This window comes from Urocitellus parryii, chromosome Y (genome assembly GCF_045843805.1).
Source record: "Urocitellus parryii isolate mUroPar1 chromosome Y, mUroPar1.hap1, whole genome shotgun sequence".
NCBI classification, from domain to species: Eukaryota; Metazoa; Chordata; class Mammalia; order Rodentia; family Sciuridae; genus Urocitellus; species Urocitellus parryii.
The window spans coordinates 21,421,459-21,428,697 of record NC_135548.1 but is presented as its reverse complement, the minus strand read 5'-3'; the positions used below and the strand labels follow the sequence as shown (position 1 = coordinate 21,428,697).

At 32.5% G+C, this 7,239-nt stretch overlaps 1 pseudogene; it reads right to left on the bottom strand.

Moving 5' to 3' along the window:
- Window positions 1–1,328: 1,328 nt before the first annotated feature.
- Window positions 1,329–1,940, bottom strand: LOC144251186 (SAYSvFN domain-containing protein 1 pseudogene; annotated as a pseudogene).
- Window positions 1,941–7,239: the final 5,299 nt, after the last annotated feature.

Below are 7,239 nucleotides of genomic sequence, written 5' to 3'. Positions count from 1 at the left end.
TTCTCAGTCAGTATTTATATTTGTTATAATTGTTATTCTTTGATCAAGTCCTACATGCACAGTTTGTATGTATAAAAAACTTGTAGAAAATATATGATGCATAATATTGTCATTTTATTTATTTATTTTTTTTTCAGTGTTACCAATTACTTTATTTTGTCCCCTGACCCCTCCCGGCTGGAATAGGTAGACAATTGGCAACGTGCCTGCTTTTTCATCATCGAATCCCAAGTGAATAGTGAGAAGTTGGCATTGAATAAATGAAAGATAAATCTAAACTAAGAATTTGCTTTAATAAGTAAATCAGGCAAGAAAGAACAAAAATAATTAACAGGCCTCTATTAATAATGTTTCATGAATGTTAAAGTGATGAGTTTCATAACATAAAAATTAACAGCGAACTCTGAAATGAAAACTTACCAAAATTTAAATGACTCAGTAATGTCTAAAGTTTGGACACAACTATTGCTTAAAACTAGAGTCCTTTGACTCATCAGTATGAAAGTATTTAATGGCTTGTGCTGCCCAATTTCAACGAACCCAAACTTGAACTAGAAGAGGAAGGAACACTAAACTCAGGCCTTTGACACTACCCATGCAATTTCTCATCGGTGCCTACAAGCGAAGGACTTAAAGTCCTCAGAAAATATGATACAACCCAACAGCCACTACTAAATCTGGAATCCATCATAAGCCCTGCCCTTTGTTCACACTCAAGAGTTTTTCTTGCTGAATTAATAACCACTTATCAATTCTTTGATACTGACTTTGTGAAATCCTTCTCCATTCCTGTCATTTAGAACTTTGTCTCTTCTTCTTTTACTAATGAGGACAGGACAGTAGAAGAATTGAAGATGGTGAGGGACAATGAATGGGACCTGTTTCTGAAAAGAAAATGTTAAAGACATTTTACATTTCAATATCATTAATGATCAAAAAAAGCAAGAATTAAAGCAGAAGGTAAAACAGAAACAAAAACAACCCCAAAATTCGGGAAAAAAAAAGCTATAAATATTGACTTAAAGAGAACATTTAACATACAGTCCTGCTCTACCTAATCATTATTTCAAATAGCTCAATACTTCAAAAAGACAATCTCCCAATGCCTTCCTAGTGCTCCAAGTCATCTCTCAAATGACAAGACAAACAGTTCTCCTTTTTTGAGCAACCTTTATAAACTGCACCAGCCCTAATGGGCATGTCTTTTAGAGAATTTCACCAAAGAGAAGTTCAAAGATAAAACTGCAACAGCAGATCAGGGGAAACACGCAGCCAGAGCCAACCCGCAAGCTGTCCTTAGTCCTGTGTATCTGAACTCAAGTCCGCACTCCAAGGATGGGAGGGTTGGTCCTGGGCGGGCTGCAGGACAGTGGAGCTGGGTCCTATCTGCCCGCCAGGGGTCTAAACTGCAACTCGCGTTCCAACTGCTCTGCTGTCAGGGTTCCCTGGATGGCTTCGCAGCCTGGGTTGAACACAGAGTAGGCACTCTTCTCTCCCTTCTTCCTGTCCTCAGAGGCTCGGGTCCCTACATACATCCAGTAGAACAAGGACAGGACAAAATAAGCCAGGCCAAATTCCAGCTCCACAAACAGTCCCAGGAGGACCAACCAGAGAAGAATCTTCAAGAAGGTGACATTGGTCAGGAAAGGCTGGTTCCGGTGCCATTGTGGAGGAATGGCTGTGCCCTGTGGGGGTTGGGCTGTGCTGCTCCCAGGTTGAGCTGCTTCCTGAGCATGGCTGGGCGGGGCTCGGGCGCTGGCGGGCCTCGGTTTCCATACCAGGACCAGGAACTGTCTTAGCCAGCTTGGGACTGCCTTTGGAGTCGCACCTACTTCCTCCTTCTCTCCTGAGGTTCGTGCCTCCTGGCCGGAAGTGCTGGGTTGGGCAGCCAGCCAGGCCCATTTGCGAGCTTCCCGGAACTCAGTTAACCGCTGTTCCATGACGCGCGCTTCGCTCCGGGAGCGCGCACCCGCCAGCCCGCGCTCGAGGTCCTTCCTCGCGCAGCCCATATTGTCATTTTAAATAATATGATGACCTGGATCATACTTTAACAACTAGTGTTCTTTCTTTAAGGTACATGAGCTTATGACAAATCCTACCACAAATTAAGTCTTATATTCTATCTAACATTTTTATTTGTTTATTTTTACTACTAATATTATTAAACTTAGTATATCTTAACTTTGAAAACTAAAATGGAACTAATATTATGCAAATATGGTCAATGCAAAGTTATTTAAAATACTGTGATTAAGTTTTTTCTAAGTATGTCTTTCTCACTTGGAAGCCTTCCCCCTGGAGGTTGTGAAACATTCTGACATTGTCTTTACTGAGCTCCTATTAGAAGAGTAGTGTAGAGGTGCCCATGGAGCATTTCACTGCTTTCCTAATTTGAAATTTTATTACCTCAATTGTATAGCAATACTCTCATTTTGCTGAAGCACATTGTGCCTAATATGCCAATAAACAGATTGTGAAAGTGATATTTTCTGAAGACTTCTCTTTATGTAATTATCTTTATACTGCCTTCATTATTACTTAGTAATTTTTTTGAATTTTATAATTATAATTATGATTATCAATTATAATTTTTTCTGATTTTTAAAATTATTATTTTTTAATTCTCTATAGCATCATTTTTCCTTGTGGAAAGATTTTAATCTGTTTTTTTTTTTTGTAGTCATCTATTTTATTTTTCTTGATTTTGGTTTACTTGGGTTTTTAATGTTTTCTTCAAGGAAGATTTTATAGTCCACTGTGCTCTGAAATATCTGAAACACAATATATTTATAATACTTTTTAATGAATTGTGTATGTGTATATATATTTTTGTTCTGTAAGCTAGTATTTTTTAACCTATAGAATTTTATCTTTGTTCTGAGGAATTATCTTGTACTATTCCTTTCATTTTTTTTATTCTTCTAGAGAATGAATGTGGCTCTGTTCTAAGCCAGATAACAAGTTCAGATTATTCTCATCCTTAACTAATCATCCTTCTGTCCCTCTCTAACTCTGAGAACATTCATTCTTGCCCATTTGATGCAAACATTACTAACTCTCTTATAAAATGTTTGTGACATGCTGAGAATTAGTAATATGGTAGCTTAAGCTAAATGAAACTTTGTTGTAAGACTAAATGTTTGTATCTATAATAAACTTGTAGAAAATATACGATGAATAATATTGTCATTTTAAATAACAATTTCATACTACCTAACCAAGCAAGAGAAAGGGGAATTAACTTTATTGGAAATCCGAAAAATCCAGTATTATACTGTGCTGACCAGAAAATAAGTAATAGTAATAATAATAACTCATAAAATACCCAAAAGAAAAAGAAGTACAAATCTCAAAAAGTTCATAGCCTATTAGGGCATGGATATATGAATAAATAAATAAGGTTATGGTTGCATTTATTTGCTATAAAATAAATGACTAAAAGTCATGCTGACATTTCATAGAATTAATCCATATATTTCCATGTTTGAAGAGTGGGATTAGGGAGGTGTTGGATTTTAATAGTTTCTGAATTAGTCATTTATGGTGTGGCAAGGACATGTAAGAAACTGAAGTGTACATACCATAAATCACATATATACTGCCTATGATAATCATAATCTTCTTAATTATAAAACTATAATGATCTTAGTAATTTTAAAAATATTCCTAGGTTTCTTCACTTGGAAATGTATGGAGCAGAATATTGAAATGTTGCGTGTATTTGGAGAATAAAAGTGACATGAAATGTTAATCAGCCTTGAATGTCAAGCTGAAGAATTTATTGTACTAATTTAGAAATGGGGATTTGAGTGAGTCCCCATTTAGTAGATAAATAGAGTAGATAAATATATTTTAAGATGGTGATGTTATTATCATCAAAATCTCAGCATTAGGAAATCCAAAGAAATTTATATCCTAAAAATATTCACTGTATTTCTAAGACAGAAATCATATAATTAAAATTACTCTTAAGATTTGATATGTTGACTATTTAGTTTCTAATACTTAATATAAGAAAAATCACCAATACAACACTAGAAATATATACTCTTTTCATATTCTGGAATTTCAAACATATTATCACTTGTTAGGATTTTTTAATGATTAAAATCACTTTGGAACTATTGCAAAAATGCTTAAGATATTGTGGTTTTACTATTACATATATGCCATATGAGAATTTAATGTTTTAGACTCTGTACAGTTGATTTATTTCAACACATTAGCATTATATATATATATATATATATATATATATATATATATATATATATATATATAATTTGTTGTAATTAGGTGTACATGGCAGTAGAATGCATTTTGAAACATCATACATAATGGAGTAAAACTTCTCCTTCTTCTGGTTGTATATGATGTAGAATTATACCAGTTGTTTAATCATATAAGTACTTAGAATAATAATGTCCAATTCATTCTGCTAAGTATAATTTTTTAAAGGGGGTAGATGTGTAAGCATTTCTAGGTTTAATCTTTGGAGAGAAGTAAGTATCAATCCAAATGGTATAGAATTAACAAAAAAACATTGTTCAACATGCCTTTGACTTGTTTTAGTAATATATTTTATTTGGAGATATTGAGAAAATATACTGTAACATAATTTTATGGCATTACTTGAGCTAATCAAATAAAATTTTTCAATTTCTATCTGCCTACTCTTTGTTCCATCTGTTTGCTTGGTTCTTGCCATACATTTTAGCATATGAAAGTAACATTATTTTTTTTAACTTTTCAAGTTTTAACATTTATTTTCATGCACATTTCTGCAAATGTAAACTTGAAGGAATGTCATTGAAAATATAAAAACTTGGATGTTGATGAAAATGTTTGACAAACCTATATTTAAATGCATAAATATGGATAACTCACTTTTTTTCAGAGTCACCACTACCTAAAAGTCCATCACCTATGTGGCACTAGGTAAAAAAAGATCATCTGCTTTAATTTAAATATGTTTGGGATCCATTGAATAGGAAGTGGAAGTGAGATAGGGGAGATTTGTGGGTTTTGATTTCAGAAATGTGCTGTTGAACTTTATCTGGACTCCCTTTTATCTAAAGAACCTAAAAGAGTGAGATAGTTGTTCCTTCTCAGTATTTGGGAAGAACTCAATACTCTCAGGTTAAAAAATTCTAGAGAAGTACTTTCAAGGGTTCTCCTCCACCAGGAGATCCCTGTACAAGCTTATCCTGCTACTAAGCATATGCCTTTCTTAATATTTCTAGTTTATATAAAACTTTCACTACTATTTTATGTCTGATAATTTCATATGTGAATATATTCTCCTTTATCAATTTATTACTTTCACATCTCATGACTTAGATCTTAAATTTTATGGTAAATTAATTGAGAGCAAACATCTTTTAGGTGATCAATTAATGTGGTATTTAACTCTTATTCCATAATCTATGACTGTACCTTCCCAAAGTTTTTTTCATTCCAGTGTTACATTTTTGAGCTATTCTGTCAATATTACTTTTATATATTTATTTATTTATTTATTTATTTATTTATTTATTTATTTATTTATTTATTTATTTTGTGGTGCAGGGGATTGAACCCAAAGCCCTGTGCATGCAAGGCAAGCACTCTACAAACTGAGATATATCTCAGTAGAGTATATACTTTTGACCAATGTAATCATATCAATATATATTTTATTAGCCTATGATAGACTGGAAAAAACAATACCTATTCTGAAACCATTTCTTGGAAGTTATGATATCTTTAAAAGCCAAGTGTGTAAATATTTGTACTTCAAATATTTATTTTTCAATATTCAATAAAGACTATTGAGTATGGTTAAATTTAACATAATGTATTATAAACATAATTTGAATATTCTAGTTGATATAACATTGAAATGTTTTCCATTTTAGGCACAGAAAATTTCATATTCAGTCAAGCAATGATTATCTCTCAATTTTTCAATATTTTATATCCCCAAACATAGAAAGTATAATAATATTGCATTAACAATTGCTTATGAAATGATTTATGGTATGCTTTCATTAGAATATCCTCTTTTACAGATGACACCTGACGTTATACATTTTTAATATTAATTCTATCCATTCCTTTCATTGAAAATATCCTTTTGAAAAAATGTTCCTTGGAAGGCATTTCAATTTTTCTTGCTTCCTGATTATTATGAAGCTACATTTTAAATATATTTTTGAATATGTTTTTTACTTTGTAAATACAAATTATAGGTCCATGGAAATTTTAACATAAAAAACTTTAAATTCTAATTACTTTTGACTATACTTGAAATACCAAATTAATCTTTATAAGCCTCAGTTTTCTAATCTATAAAATGAAACTAACATCTGCATATCATAAATAAGCAACAATGAAGAATGTTTTGATTGTGATATGTCATTACCATCGTGTAAAAACATCCAGAATAACCAGATGATAGGAAAACACTGAGTTTATTCTTATTAATCTAAAGAAGTATGCATTTCAGATTTAAAAAAATAATACATAGTAATTTTGCAGGATTTGTCAAGTTTTTGGAACACATTAATCTGAGAAAGAAGGAGAATAAAATTTGGATGCTCATATTTGGAGTTTATGTTGAATTTTTCAATTTACAGACTTGGTTATATGTGGATCACAATGTAGTGTTTTAGAATTAGGACATTTGTTCAATGACATCCTTTTCAGAGTTCAAAGGTTTGATGTTAATTTTGAGGGAGAAGGCAGAATTCTGGAATGGAAAGTGAAATTGTTCTCAACATTTAAAAATCCCAGGCAATACTTTCCAGTAATGATGAAACCATGTTGATATAGTAGAAAATCAAAGTTAAATTAATGTGCACAGGAAGATCTTTGGCCTCAGATGGATTCAGGTATTAGCGTCTTTCCTTGTGCTCATTCTGGAAGCTGAGCTAAATGATTTACCATTAATATGTAGAATCATAAATAATCCAGATCATTACCATTACCACGTGAGGTGTTAGGATCTTACCTCAAGCTTCCTGGTGTGGTTGGTCAAATCTCCACATGTATCAGGCTTTCAGTATGTGTATGTGATTACTGAGCATGATGCCCCACTGCCAGACAAAACCAAAAATTACTATCATCAAGTTCTGAAAATATCAATATAGAAATATATCAAGAAGAAGAATATCATGTAGATTTGTAGCCCATCCCAGATTCCAGGAATGCCTGATGTAAACTAGGAGAAAAGCTTCCATCCACAATCTGAAAATCCCA